General features: G+C 49.6%; 21 non-coding genes across 21 annotated transcripts; all 21 read right to left on the bottom strand.

Moving 5' to 3' along the window:
• Positions 1–362: 362 nt before the first annotated feature.
• On the bottom strand, positions 363–481 carry LOC128382575 (5S ribosomal RNA). Its single transcript, XR_008323767.1, has one exon. It is a non-coding gene; the product is annotated as a 5S ribosomal RNA (ribosomal RNA).
• A 413-nt stretch (positions 482–894) lies between these two features.
• LOC128382502 (5S ribosomal RNA) lies at positions 895–1,013 on the bottom strand. Its single transcript, XR_008323754.1, has one exon. It is a non-coding gene; the product is annotated as a 5S ribosomal RNA (ribosomal RNA).
• A 1,886-nt stretch (positions 1,014–2,899) lies between these two features.
• On the bottom strand, positions 2,900–3,018 carry LOC128382427 (5S ribosomal RNA). The gene has a single exon (XR_008323743.1). It is a non-coding gene; the product is annotated as a 5S ribosomal RNA (ribosomal RNA).
• Positions 3,019–3,431: 413 nt separating this feature from the next.
• Positions 3,432–3,550, bottom strand: LOC128382351 (5S ribosomal RNA). Its single transcript, XR_008323732.1, has one exon. It is a non-coding gene; the product is annotated as a 5S ribosomal RNA (ribosomal RNA).
• A 413-nt stretch (positions 3,551–3,963) lies between these two features.
• On the bottom strand, positions 3,964–4,082 carry LOC128382278 (5S ribosomal RNA). Its single transcript, XR_008323718.1, has one exon. It is a non-coding gene; the product is annotated as a 5S ribosomal RNA (ribosomal RNA).
• Positions 4,083–4,495: 413 nt separating this feature from the next.
• On the bottom strand, positions 4,496–4,614 carry LOC128382209 (5S ribosomal RNA). The gene has a single exon (XR_008323705.1). It is a non-coding gene; the product is annotated as a 5S ribosomal RNA (ribosomal RNA).
• A 413-nt stretch (positions 4,615–5,027) lies between these two features.
• Positions 5,028–5,146, bottom strand: LOC128353444 (5S ribosomal RNA). Its single transcript, XR_008320875.1, has one exon. It is a non-coding gene; the product is annotated as a 5S ribosomal RNA (ribosomal RNA).
• Positions 5,147–5,559: 413 nt separating this feature from the next.
• Positions 5,560–5,678, bottom strand: LOC128382133 (5S ribosomal RNA). Its single transcript, XR_008323677.1, has one exon. It is a non-coding gene; the product is annotated as a 5S ribosomal RNA (ribosomal RNA).
• A 413-nt stretch (positions 5,679–6,091) lies between these two features.
• LOC128382067 (5S ribosomal RNA) lies at positions 6,092–6,210 on the bottom strand. Its single transcript, XR_008323666.1, has one exon. It is a non-coding gene; the product is annotated as a 5S ribosomal RNA (ribosomal RNA).
• Positions 6,211–6,623: 413 nt separating this feature from the next.
• LOC128381968 (5S ribosomal RNA) lies at positions 6,624–6,742 on the bottom strand. Its single transcript, XR_008323626.1, has one exon. It is a non-coding gene; the product is annotated as a 5S ribosomal RNA (ribosomal RNA).
• A 413-nt stretch (positions 6,743–7,155) lies between these two features.
• On the bottom strand, positions 7,156–7,274 carry LOC128381900 (5S ribosomal RNA). The gene has a single exon (XR_008323612.1). It is a non-coding gene; the product is annotated as a 5S ribosomal RNA (ribosomal RNA).
• A 413-nt stretch (positions 7,275–7,687) lies between these two features.
• On the bottom strand, positions 7,688–7,806 carry LOC128353438 (5S ribosomal RNA). The gene has a single exon (XR_008320874.1). It is a non-coding gene; the product is annotated as a 5S ribosomal RNA (ribosomal RNA).
• A 413-nt stretch (positions 7,807–8,219) lies between these two features.
• On the bottom strand, positions 8,220–8,338 carry LOC128381814 (5S ribosomal RNA). Its single transcript, XR_008323601.1, has one exon. It is a non-coding gene; the product is annotated as a 5S ribosomal RNA (ribosomal RNA).
• Positions 8,339–8,751: 413 nt separating this feature from the next.
• LOC128381739 (5S ribosomal RNA) lies at positions 8,752–8,870 on the bottom strand. The gene has a single exon (XR_008323586.1). It is a non-coding gene; the product is annotated as a 5S ribosomal RNA (ribosomal RNA).
• A 413-nt stretch (positions 8,871–9,283) lies between these two features.
• LOC128353431 (5S ribosomal RNA) lies at positions 9,284–9,402 on the bottom strand. Its single transcript, XR_008320873.1, has one exon. It is a non-coding gene; the product is annotated as a 5S ribosomal RNA (ribosomal RNA).
• Positions 9,403–9,815: 413 nt separating this feature from the next.
• LOC128381663 (5S ribosomal RNA) lies at positions 9,816–9,934 on the bottom strand. The gene has a single exon (XR_008323568.1). It is a non-coding gene; the product is annotated as a 5S ribosomal RNA (ribosomal RNA).
• Positions 9,935–10,347: 413 nt separating this feature from the next.
• Positions 10,348–10,466, bottom strand: LOC128381589 (5S ribosomal RNA). Its single transcript, XR_008323554.1, has one exon. It is a non-coding gene; the product is annotated as a 5S ribosomal RNA (ribosomal RNA).
• A 413-nt stretch (positions 10,467–10,879) lies between these two features.
• LOC128354667 (5S ribosomal RNA) lies at positions 10,880–10,998 on the bottom strand. The gene has a single exon (XR_008321104.1). It is a non-coding gene; the product is annotated as a 5S ribosomal RNA (ribosomal RNA).
• A 413-nt stretch (positions 10,999–11,411) lies between these two features.
• Positions 11,412–11,530, bottom strand: LOC128354656 (5S ribosomal RNA). Its single transcript, XR_008321103.1, has one exon. It is a non-coding gene; the product is annotated as a 5S ribosomal RNA (ribosomal RNA).
• Positions 11,531–11,943: 413 nt separating this feature from the next.
• Positions 11,944–12,062, bottom strand: LOC128354644 (5S ribosomal RNA). The gene has a single exon (XR_008321102.1). It is a non-coding gene; the product is annotated as a 5S ribosomal RNA (ribosomal RNA).
• A 413-nt stretch (positions 12,063–12,475) lies between these two features.
• Positions 12,476–12,594, bottom strand: LOC128353424 (5S ribosomal RNA). Its single transcript, XR_008320872.1, has one exon. It is a non-coding gene; the product is annotated as a 5S ribosomal RNA (ribosomal RNA).
• Between the last annotated feature and the right edge of the window lie 391 nt (positions 12,595–12,985).

The following is a 12,985-nucleotide window of genomic DNA, read 5'->3' as shown; positions in this document are numbered from 1 at the left end:
AGTTGCTCACACCAGCTGAGTGGCGGATAATGGTGTCTCAGCCATCAAACACATGCTATCCTTTAACAGTACTTTGATAGGAATAGTTGTTTTTTTTCTGCGGAGAAACACACAGCTGGAAGGACTGCAACCTTGTTTCTCAGGCCATTTGTGTACATGCGGGATGATTGCAGGCTTTTTACAGGCTGTAACAGTGAGAACTGGAACCCTAAAAACTACTTGGAAAGTGAGGCGTCTCAGTGCCACCTCTCTGGCGTGCATTCAGACACAGCTGGAATGATTGCAGCTTTTGTTCCTCAAAGCCCTGTGTGCGGTGATGGAGCAACAGCGCCCTCCTTTGGTGACAGCTGAGAGGGAAAAAAAGCTTACAGCACCTGGTATTCCCAGGCGGTCTCCCATCCAAGTACTAACCAGGCCCGACCCTGCTTAGCTTCCGAGATCAGACGAGATCGGGCGCGTTCAGGGTGGTATGGCCGTAAGCGACGAAACAGGCCGCAGAAAGCCCATTTAAACATGCTGTGACACCGCTGACAGTTGCTCACACCAGCTGAGTGGCGGATAATGGTGTCTCAGCCATCAAACACATGCTATCCTTTAACAGTACTTTGATAGGAATAGTTGCTTTTTTTCTGCGGAGAAACACACAGCTGGAAGGACTGCAACCTTGTTTCTCAGGCCATTTGTGTACATGCGGGATGATTGCAGGCTTTTTACAGGCTGTAACAGTGAGAACTGGAACCCTAAAAACTACTTGGAAAGTGAGGCGTCTCAGTGCCACCTCTCTGGCGTGCATTCAGACACAGCTGGAATGATTGCAGCTTTTGTTCCTCAAAGCCCTGTGTGCGGTGATGGAGCAACAGCGCCCTCCTTTGGTGACAGCTGAGAGGGAAAAAAAGCTTACAGCACCTGGTATTCCCAGGCGGTCTCCCATCCAAGTACTAACCAGGCCCGACCCTGCTTAGCTTCCGAGATCAGACGAGATCGGGCGCGTTCAGGGTGGTATGGCCGTAAGCGACGAAACAGGCCGCAGAAAGCCCATTTAAACATGCTGTGACACCGCTGACAGTTGCTCACACCAGCTGAGTGGCGGATAATGGTATCTCAGCCATCAAACACATGCTATCCTTTAACAGTACTTTGATAGGAATAGTTGTTTTTTTTCTGCGGAGAAACACACAGCAGAGGGGTATTGCACAAAAGTAGAATAAATAAATCCAGGATAACTGAGCAAGCGCAGCTTGATCTAGCCTGCCCGGCGCATCTTGGCTTAATTGGTTGCACGTTCGCCAAGCCAGGATGAAAAGGCGCGGCTATGTCAAGCCAGGTGTAGATAGCTGGGATAAGTGCATGTTCACGGCATTCTCAAATAGACCCATGGCATCGCTCACAGAATCACAGATTGGAAAATGGAAAGGTGTCGCACGTCATTCTTCACGGCCGCTGAACAACAGCTCCTGATGGAGTTTCATGATGAGGTTAAAGAAATGATAAGAAAAAAAGGCAACACAAGCACAAAGCACTGTAATCAAGGAAAGGGAGAAAGCCTGGCAGACAATCGCGGACCGGCTCAATGTGTAAGTAGTGCAATTAATGTGCAATTAATGGGTTAAGTATAGCTCAGTGGGTCGCGGACCTGCCCCGTGTGTTGCGGCTACAGCCCTAGCTGCAGGCGACCCCGGTTCAAATCCCGCACCAAGCACTCCTATCCTGCATGTCATTGCCCCCTCTCTGTCTCCAGTTTTCCTGTCTCTCTCTACTAACCTGTACATCAAAGGCAAAAAGCCCAAAAATATACTTAAAAAAAAAAAGTACAATTAATACAACAGTGCTCCACTAGAACTGTCAAAATTACAATTAAAGGACTAAAGAAGTTACTGTCCATGCCCACTAATCAACAGTTGTACACTTTGACTTAAATGTGGCAAGTAAAAGTGCATGCTTCTCAGGAAATATAATTAAGTGCAAACAATTATTATAATTAGGTGTAGGGCAGGGGGAAGGCACATCTGCAGCTGCAGGATGCACTTCTGCAGATGAGGAGACAGTGTTGCTGGACTACAGGCTTGAGGTACTGTATCATGTCAATTTTATGGAACTGTCTTGCTCATTTAGCCCATAATGGATATGAAGTCAGTGATTAGGTGCTAATAGAAAATAACATGTGTAACAGGACCCAGATGCTGCTCAGCCTCAGAAGCAGCCAAGTAACATTGTGAGTATCGGCTAGTAAATAGTACAAAGTAAATCTACTGTACATTATACACAATAATGATACCACATGAATGACTATAAAATGACTGTTGCAATTAAACAGTCAACAGACTTTAATGAAACTACAATATAATTTATCTGTAGTATTTTAATGCAGGATAATTGAAATGATGCAACATATTTAGAAAGACCGTGGAAATGCTGTAAAACCCATTAATTTGTCACACGATTGACAGAACTGCCAGATGAATCCCTGAGAATAATCTTAGCCTGGTTGTTAGCCTGGTCTGGAGCAGGCTAGCTGCAGAGAATAAATTACCATAGTAACTGGGCCAGGATAAATTTAACCTGCTTTCATGCAACCGACTTGAGGCTAAATTCAGCCAGGATACCTAACTTATCCCGGCTTAATCCCTTATCCTGGTTTCGTGCAATACCCCTCTGGAAGGACTGCAACCTTGTTTCTCAGGCCATTTGTGTACATGCGGGATGATTGCAGGCTTTTTACAGGCTGTAACAGTGAGAACTGGAACCCTAAAAACTACTTGGAAAGTGAGGCGTCTCAGTGCCACCTCTCTGGCGTGCATTCAGACACAGCTGGAATGATTGCAGCTTTTGTTCCTCAAAGCCCTGTGTGCGGTGATGGAGCAACAGCGCCCTCCTTTGGTGACAGCTGAGAGGGAAAAAAAGCTTACAGCACCTGGTATTCCCAGGCGGTCTCCCATCCAAGTACTAACCAGGCCCGACCCTGCTTAGCTTCCGAGATCAGACGAGATCGGGCGCGTTCAGGGTGGTATGGCCGTAAGCGACGAAACAGGCCGCAGAAAGCCCATTTAAACATGCTGTGACACCGCTGACAGTTGCTCACACCAGCTGAGTGGCGGATAATGGTGTCTCAGCCATCAAACACATGCTATCCTTTAACAGTACTTTGATAGGAATAGTTGTTTTTTTTCTGCGGAGAAACACACAGCTGGAAGGACTGCAACCTTGTTTCTCAGGCCATTTGTGTACATGCGGGATGATTGCAGGCTTTTTACAGGCTGTAACAGTGAGAACTGGAACCCTAAAAACTACTTGGAAAGTGAGGCGTCTCAGTGCCACCTCTCTGGCGTGCATTCAGACACAGCTGGAATGATTGCAGCTTTTGTTCCTCAAAGCCCTGTGTGCGGTGATGGAGCAACAGCGCCCTCCTTTGGTGACAGCTGAGAGGGAAAAAAAGCTTACAGCACCTGGTATTCCCAGGCGGTCTCCCATCCAAGTACTAACCAGGCCCGACCCTGCTTAGCTTCCGAGATCAGACGAGATCGGGCGCGTTCAGGGTGGTATGGCCGTAAGCGATGAAACAGGCCGCAGAAAGCCCATTTAAACATGCTGTGACACCGCTGACAGTTGCTCACACCAGCTGAGTGGCGGATAATGGTGTCTCAGCCATCAAACACATGCTATCCTTTAACAGTACTTTGATAGGAATAGTTGTTTTTTTTCTGCGGAGAAACACACAGCTGGAAGGACTGCAACCTTGTTTCTCAGGCCATTTGTGTACATGCGGGATGATTGCAGGCTTTTTACAGGCTGTAACAGTGAGAACTGGAACCCTAAAAACTACTTGGAAAGTGAGGCGTCTCAGTGCCACCTCTCTGGCGTGCATTCAGACACAGCTGGAATGATTGCAGCTTTTGTTCCTCAAAGCCCTGTGTGCGGTGATGGAGCAACAGCGCCCTCCTTTGGTGACAGCTGAGAGGGAAAAAAAGCTTACAGCACCTGGTATTCCCAGGCGGTCTCCCATCCAAGTACTAACCAGGCCCGACCCTGCTTAGCTTCCGAGATCAGACGAGATCGGGCGCGTTCAGGGTGGTATGGCCGTAAGCGATGAAACAGGCCGCAGAAAGCCCATTTAAACATGCTGTGACACCGCTGACAGTTGCTCACACCAGCTGAGTGGCGGATAATGGTGTCTCAGCCATCAAACACATGCTATCCTTTAACAGTACTTTGATAGGAATAGTTGTTTTTTTTCTGCGGAGAAACACACAGCTGGAAGGACTGCAACCTTGTTTCTCAGGCCATTTGTGTACATGCGGGATGATTGCAGGCTTTTTACAGGCTGTAACAGTGAGAACTGGAACCCTAAAAACTACTTGGAAAGTGAGGCGTCTCAGTGCCACCTCTCTGGCGTGCATTCAGACACAGCTGGAATGATTGCAGCTTTTGTTCCTCAAAGCCCTGTGTGCGGTGATGGAGCAACAGCGCCCTCCTTTGGTGACAGCTGAGAGGGAAAAAAAGCTTACAGCACCTGGTATTCCCAGGCGGTCTCCCATCCAAGTACTAACCAGGCCCGACCCTGCTTAGCTTCCGAGATCAGACGAGATCGGGCGCGTTCAGGGTGGTATGGCCGTAAGCGATGAAACAGGCCGCAGAAAGCCCATTTAAACATGCTGTGACACCGCTGACAGTTGCTCACACCAGCTGAGTGGCGGATAATGGTGTCTCAGCCATCAAACACATGCTATCCTTTAACAGTACTTTGATAGGAATAGTTGTTTTTTTTCTGCGGAGAAACACACAGCTGGAAGGACTGCAACCTTGTTTCTCAGGCCATTTGTGTACATGCGGGATGATTGCAGGCTTTTTACAGGCTGTAACAGTGAGAACTGGAACCCTAAAAACTACTTGGAAAGTGAGGCGTCTCAGTGCCACCTCTCTGGCGTGCATTCAGACACAGCTGGAATGATTGCAGCTTTTGTTCCTCATAGCCCTGTGTGAGGTGATGGAGCAACAGCGCCCTCCTTTGGTGACAGCTGAGAGGGAAAAAAAGCTTACAGCACCTGGTATTCCCAGACGGTCTCCCATCCAAGTACTAACCAGGCCCGACCCTGCTTAGCTTCCGAGATCAGACGAGATCGGGCGCGTTCAGGGTGGTATGGCCGTAAGCGACGAAACAGGCCGCAGAAAGCCCATTTAAACATGCTGTGACACCGCTGACAGTTGCTCACACCAGCTGAGTGGCGGATAATGGTGTCTCAGCCATCAAACACATGCTATCCTTTAACAGTACTTTGATAGGAATAGTTGTTTTTTTTCTGCGGAGAAACACACAGCTGGAAGGACTGCAACCTTGTTTCTCAGGCCATTTGTGTACATGCGGGATGATTGCAGGCTTTTTACAGGCTGTAACAGTGAGAACTGGAACCCTAAAAACTACTTGGAAAGTGAGGCGTCTCAGTGCCACCTCTCTGGCGTGCATTCAGACACAGCTGGAATGATTGCAGCTTTTGTTCCTCAAAGCCCTGTGTGCGGTGATGGAGCAACAGCGCCCTCCTTTGGTGACAGCTGAGAGGGAAAAAAAGCTTACAGCACCTGGTATTCCCAGGCGGTCTCCCATCCAAGTACTAACCAGGCCCGACCCTGCTTAGCTTCCGAGATCAGACGAGATCGGGCGCGTTCAGGGTGGTATGGCCGTAAGCGACGAAACAGGCCGCAGAAAGCCCATTTAAACATGCTGTGACACCGCTGACAGTTGCTCACACCAGCTGAGTGGCGGATAATGGTATCTCAGCCATCAAACACATGCTATCCTTTAACAGTACTTTGATAGGAATAGTTGTTTTTTTTCTGCGGAGAAACACACAGCTGGAAGGACTGCAACCTTGTTTCTCAGGCCATTTGTGTACATGCGGGATGATTGCAGGCTTTTTACAGGCTGTAACAGTGAGAACTGGAACCCTAAAAACTACTTGGAAAGTGAGGCGTCTCAGTGCCACCTCTCTGGCGTGCATTCAGACACAGCTGGAATGATTGCAGCTTTTGTTCCTCAAAGCCCTGTGTGCGGTGATGGAGCAACAGCGCCCTCCTTTGGTGACAGCTGAGAGGGAAAAAAAGCTTACAGCACCTGGTATTCCCAGGCGGTCTCCCATCCAAGTACTAACCAGGCCCGACCCTGCTTAGCTTCCGAGATCAGACGAGATCGGGCGCGTTCAGGGTGGTATGGCCGTAAGCGACGAAACAGGCCGCAGAAAGCCCATTTAAACATGCTGTGACACCGCTGACAGTTGCTCACACCAGCTGAGTGGCGGATAATGGTGTCTCAGCCATCAAACACATGCTATCCTTTAACAGTACTTTGATAGGAATAGTTGTTTTTTTTCTGCGGAGAAACACACAGCTGGAAGGACTGCAACCTTGTTTCTCAGGCCATTTGTGTTCATGCGGGATGATTGCAGGCTTTTTACAGGCTGTAACAGTGAGAACTGGAACCCTAAAAACTACTTGGAAAGTGAGGCGTCTCAGTGCCACCTCTCTGGCGTGCATTCAGACACAGCTGGAATGATTGCAGCTTTTGTTCCTCAAAGCCCTGTGTGCGGTGATGGAGCAACAGCGCCCTCCTTTGGTGACAGCTGAGAGGGAAAAAAAGCTTACAGCACCTGGTATTCCCAGGCGGTCTCCCATCCAAGTACTAACCAGGCCCGACCCTGCTTAGCTTCCGAGATCAGACGAGATCGGGCGCGTTCAGGGTGGTATGGCCGTAAGCGATGAAACAGGCCGCAGAAAGCCCATTTAAACATGCTGTGACACCGCTGACAGTTGCTCACACCAGCTGAGTGGCGGATAATGGTGTCTCAGCCATCAAACACATGCTATCCTTTAACAGTACTTTGATAGGAATAGTTGCTTTTTTTCTGCGGAGAAACACACAGCTGGAAGGACTGCAACCTTGTTTCTCAGGCCATTTGTGTACATGCGGGATGATTGCAGGCTTTTTACAGGCTGTAACAGTGAGAACTGGAACCCTAAAAACTACTTGGAAAGTGAGGCGTCTCAGTGCCACCTCTCTGGCGTGCATTCAGACACAGCTGGAATGATTGCAGCTTTTGTTCCTCAAAGCCCTGTGTGCGGTGATGGAGCAACAGCGCCCTCCTTTGGTGACAGCTGAGAGGGAAAAAAAGCTTACAGCACCTGGTATTCCCAGGCGGTCTCCCATCCAAGTACTAACCAGGCCCGACCCTGCTTAGCTTCCGAGATCAGACGAGATCGGGCGCGTTCAGGGTGGTATGGCCGTAAGCGATGAAACAGGCCGCAGAAAGCCCATTTAAACATGCTGTGACACCGCTGACAGTTGCTCACACCAGCTGAGTGGCGGATAATGGTGTCTCAGCCATCAAACACATGCTATCCTTTAACAGTACTTTGATAGGAATAGTTGTTTTTTTTCTGCGGAGAAACACACAGCTGGAAGGACTGCAACCTTGTTTCTCAGGCCATTTGTGTACATGCGGGATGATTGCAGGCTTTTTACAGGCTGTAACAGTGAGAACTGGAACCCTAAAAACTACTTGGAAAGTGAGGCGTCTCAGTGCCACCTCTCTGGCGTGCATTCAGACACAGCTGGAATGATTGCAGCTTTTGTTCCTCAAAGCCCTGTGTGAGGTGATGGAGCAACAGCGCCCTCCTTTGGTGACAGCTGAGAGGGAAAAAAAGCTTACAGCACCTGGTATTCCCAGACGGTCTCCCATCCAAGTACTAACCAGGCCCGACCCTGCTTAGCTTCCGAGATCAGACGAGATCGGGCGCGTTCAGGGTGGTATGGCCGTAAGCGACGAAACAGGCCGCAGAAAGCCCATTTAAACATGCTGTGACACCGCTGACAGTTGCTCACACCAGCTGAGTGGCGGATAATGGTGTCTCAGCCATCAAACACATGCTATCCTTTAACAGTACTTTGATAGGAATAGTTGTTTTTTTTCTGCGGAGAAACACACAGCTGGAAGGACTGCAACCTTGTTTCTCAGGCCATTTGTGTACATGCGGGATGATTGCAGGCTTTTTACAGGCTGTAACAGTGAGAACTGGAACCCTAAAAACTACTTGGAAAGTGAGGCGTCTCAGTGCCACCTCTCTGGCGTGCATTCAGACACAGCTGGAATGATTGCAGCTTTTGTTCCTCAAAGCCCTGTGTGCGGTGATGGAGCAACAGCGCCCTCCTTTGGTGACAGCTGAGAGGGAAAAAAAGCTTACAGCACCTGGTATTCCCAGGCGGTCTCCCATCCAAGTACTAACCAGGCCCGACCCTGCTTAGCTTCCGAGATCAGACGAGATCGGGCGCGTTCAGGGTGGTATGGCCGTAAGCGACGAAACAGGCCGCAGAAAGCCCATTTAAACATGCTGTGACACCGCTGACAGTTGCTCACACCAGCTGAGTGGCGGATAATGGTATCTCAGCCATCAAACACATGCTATCCTTTAACAGTACTTTGATAGGAATAGTTGTTTTTTTTCTGCGGAGAAACACACAGCTGGAAGGACTGCAACCTTGTTTCTCAGGCCATTTGTGTACATGCGGGATGATTGCAGGCTTTTTACAGGCTGTAACAGTGAGAACTGGAACCCTAAAAACTACTTGGAAAGTGAGGCGTCTCAGTGCCACCTCTCTGGCGTGCATTCAGACACAGCTGGAATGATTGCAGCTTTTGTTCCTCAAAGCCCTGTGTGCGGTGATGGAGCAACAGCGCCCTCCTTTGGTGACAGCTGAGAGGGAAAAAAAGCTTACAGCACCTGGTATTCCCAGGCGGTCTCCCATCCAAGTACTAACCAGGCCCGACCCTGCTTAGCTTCCGAGATCAGACGAGATCGGGCGCGTTCAGGGTGGTATGGCCGTAAGCGATGAAACAGGCCGCAGAAAGCCCATTTAAACATGCTGTGACACCGCTGACAGTTGCTCACACCAGCTGAGTGGCGGATAATGGTGTCTCAGCCATCAAACACATGCTATCCTTTAACAGTACTTTGATAGGAATAGTTGCTTTTTTTCTGCGGAGAAACACACAGCTGGAAGGACTGCAACCTTGTTTCTCAGGCCATTTGTGTACATGCGGGATGATTGCAGGCTTTTTACAGGCTGTAACAGTGAGAACTGGAACCCTAAAAACTACTTGGAAAGTGAGGCGTCTCAGTGCCACCTCTCTGGCGTGCATTCAGACACAGCTGGAATGATTGCAGCTTTTGTTCCTCAAAGCCCTGTGTGAGGTGATGGAGCAACAGCGCCCTCCTTTGGTGACAGCTGAGAGGGAAAAAAAGCTTACAGCACCTGGTATTCCCAGACGGTCTCCCATCCAAGTACTAACCAGGCCCGACCCTGCTTAGCTTCCGAGATCAGACGAGATCGGGCGCGTTCAGGGTGGTATGGCCGTAAGCGACGAAACAGGCCGCAGAAAGCCCATTTAAACATGCTGTGACACCGCTGACAGTTGCTCACACCAGCTGAGTGGCGGATAATGGTGTCTCAGCCATCAAACACATGCTATCCTTTAACAGTACTTTGATAGGAATAGTTGTTTTTTTTCTGCGGAGAAACACACAGCTGGAAGGACTGCAACCTTGTTTCTCAGGCCATTTGTGTACATGCGGGATGATTGCAGGCTTTTTACAGGCTGTAACAGTGAGAACTGGAACCCTAAAAACTACTTGGAAAGTGAGGCGTCTCAGTGCCACCTCTCTGGCGTGCATTCAGACACAGCTGGAATGATTGCAGCTTTTGTTCCTCAAAGCCCTGTGTGCGGTGATGGAGCAACAGCGCCCTCCTTTGGTGACAGCTGAGAGGGAAAAAAAGCTTACAGCACCTGGTATTCCCAGGCGGTCTCCCATCCAAGTACTAACCAGGCCCGACCCTGCTTAGCTTCCGAGATCAGACGAGATCGGGCGCGTTCAGGGTGGTATGGCCGTAAGCGACGAAACAGGCCGCAGAAAGCCCATTTAAACATGCTGTGACACCGCTGACAGTTGCTCACACCAGCTGAGTGGCGGATAATGGTATCTCAGCCATCAAACACATGCTATCCTTTAACAGTACTTTGATAGGAATAGTTGTTTTTTTTCTGCGGAGAAACACACAGCTGGAAGGACTGCAACCTTGTTTCTCAGGCCATTTGTGTACATGCGGGATGATTGCAGGCTTTTTACAGGCTGTAACAGTGAGAACTGGAACCCTAAAAACTACTTGGAAAGTGAGGCGTCTCAGTGCCACCTCTCTGGCGTGCATTCAGACACAGCTGGAATGATTGCAGCTTTTGTTCCTCAAAGCCCTGTGTGCGGTGATGGAGCAACAGCGCCCTCCTTTGGTGACAGCTGAGAGGGAAAAAAAGCTTACAGCACCTGGTATTCCCAGGCGGTCTCCCATCCAAGTACTAACCAGGCCCGACCCTGCTTAGCTTCCGAGATCAGACGAGATCGGGCGCGTTCAGGGTGGTATGGCCGTAAGCGACGAAACAGGCCGCAGAAAGCCCATTTAAACATGCTGTGACACCGCTGACAGTTGCTCACACCAGCTGAGTGGCGGATAATGGTGTCTCAGCCATCAAACACATGCTATCCTTTAACAGTACTTTGATAGGAATAGTTGTTTTTTTTCTGCGGAGAAACACACAGCTGGAAGGACTGCAACCTTGTTTCTCAGGCCATTTGTGTACATGCGGGATGATTGCAGGCTTTTTACAGGCTGTAACAGTGAGAACTGGAACCCTAAAAACTACTTGGAAAGTGAGGCGTCTCAGTGCCACCTCTCTGGCGTGCATTCAGACACAGCTGGAATGATTGCAGCTTTTGTTCCTCAAAGCCCTGTGTGCGGTGATGGAGCAACAGCGCCCTCCTTTGGTGACAGCTGAGAGGGAAAAAAAGCTTACAGCACCTGGTATTCCCAGGCGGTCTCCCATCCAAGTACTAACCAGGCCCGACCCTGCTTAGCTTCCGAGATCAGACGAGATCGGGCGCGTTCAGGGTGGTATGGCCGTAAGCGATGAAACAGGCCGCAGAAAGCCCATTTAAACATGCTGTGACACCGCTGACAGTTGCTCACACCAGCTGAGTGGCGGATAATGGTGTCTCAGCCATCAAACACATGCTATCCTTTAACAGTACTTTGATAGGAATAGTTGTTTTTTTTCTGCGGAGAAACACACAGCTGGAAGGACTGCAACCTTGTTTCTCAGGCCATTTGTGTACATGCGGGATGATTGCAGGCTTTTTACAGGCTGTAACAGTGAGAACTGGAACCCTAAAAACTACTTGGAAAGTGAGGCGTCTCAGTGCCACCTCTCTGGCGTGCATTCAGACACAGCTGGAATGATTGCAGCTTTTGTTCCTCAAAGCCCTGTGTGCGGTGATGGAGCAACAGCGCCCTCCTTTGGTGACAGCTGAGAGGGAAAAAAAGCTTACAGCACCTGGTATTCCCAGGCGGTCTCCCATCCAAGTACTAACCAGGCCCGACCCTGCTTAGCTTCCGAGATCAGACGAGATCGGGCGCGTTCAGGGTGGTATGGCCGTAAGCGACGAAACAGGCCGCAGAAAGCCCATTTAAACATGCTGTGACACCGCTGACAGTTGCTCACACCAGCTGAGTGGCGGATAATGGTATCTCAGCCATCAAACACATGCTATCCTTTAACAGTACTTTGATAGGAATAGTTGTTTTTTTTCTGCGGAGAAACACACAGCTGGAAGGACTGCAACCTTGTTTCTCAGGCCATTTGTGTACATGCGGGATGATTGCAGGCTTTTTACAGGCTGTAACAGTGAGAACTGGAACCCTAAAAACTACTTGGAAAGTGAGGCGTCTCAGTGCCACCTCTCTGGCGTGCATTCAGACACAGCTGGAATGATTGCAGCTTTTGTTCCTCAAAGCCCTGTGTGCGGTGATGGAGCAACAGCGCCCTCCTTTGGTGACAGCTGAGAGGGAAAAAAAGCTTACAGCACCTGGTATTCCCAGGCGGTCTCCCATCCAAGTACTAACCAGGCCCGACCCTGCTTAGCTTCCGAGATCAGACGAGATCGGGCGCGTTCAGGGTGGTATGGCCGTAAGCGATGAAACAGGCCGCAGAAAGCCCATTTAAACATGCTGTGACACCGCTGACAGTTGCTCACACCAGCTGAGTGGCGGATAATGGTGTCTCAGCCATCAAACACATGCTATCCTTTAACAGTACTTTGATAGGAATAGTTGTTTTTTTTCTGCGGAGAAACACACAGCTGGAAGGACTGCAACCTTGTTTCTCAGGCCATTTGTGTACATGCGGGATGATTGCAGGCTTTTTACAGGCTGTAACAGTGAGAACTGGAACCCTAAAAACTACTTGGAAAGTGAGGCGTCTCAGTGCCACCTCTCTGGCGTGCATTCAGACACAGCTGGAATGATTGCAGCTTTTGTTCCTCATAGCCCTGTGTGAGGTGATGGAGCAACAGCGCCCTCCTTTGGTGACAGCTGAGAGGGAAAAAAAGCTTACAGCACCTGGTATTCCCAGACGGTCTCCCATCCAAGTACTAACCAGGCCCGACCCTGCTTAGCTTCCGAGATCAGACGAGATCGGGCGCGTTCAGGGTGGTATGGCCGTAAGCGACGAAACAGGCCGCAGAAAGCCCATTTAAACATGCTGTGACACCGCTGACAGTTGCTCACACCAGCTGAGTGGCGGATAATGGTGTCTCAGCCATCAAACACATGCTATCCTTTAACAGTACTTTGATAGGAATAGTTGTTTTTTTTCTGCGGAGAAACACACAGCTGGAAGGACTGCAACCTTGTTTCTCAGGCCATTTGTGTACATGCGGGATGATTGCAGGCTTTTTACAGGCTGTAACAGTGAGAACTGGAACCCTAAAAACTACTTGGAAAGTGAGGCGTCTCAGTGCCACCTCTCTGGCGTGCATTCAGACACAGCTGGAATGATTGCAGCTTTTGTTCCTCAAAGCCCTGTGTGCGGTGATGGAGCAACAGCGCCCTCCTTTG

Source organism: Scomber japonicus, chromosome 2 (assembly GCF_027409825.1).
Source record: "Scomber japonicus isolate fScoJap1 chromosome 2, fScoJap1.pri, whole genome shotgun sequence".
Taxonomy (NCBI): domain Eukaryota; kingdom Metazoa; phylum Chordata; class Actinopteri; order Scombriformes; family Scombridae; genus Scomber; species Scomber japonicus.
This window is presented reverse-complemented; position numbering and strand designations above follow the sequence as displayed.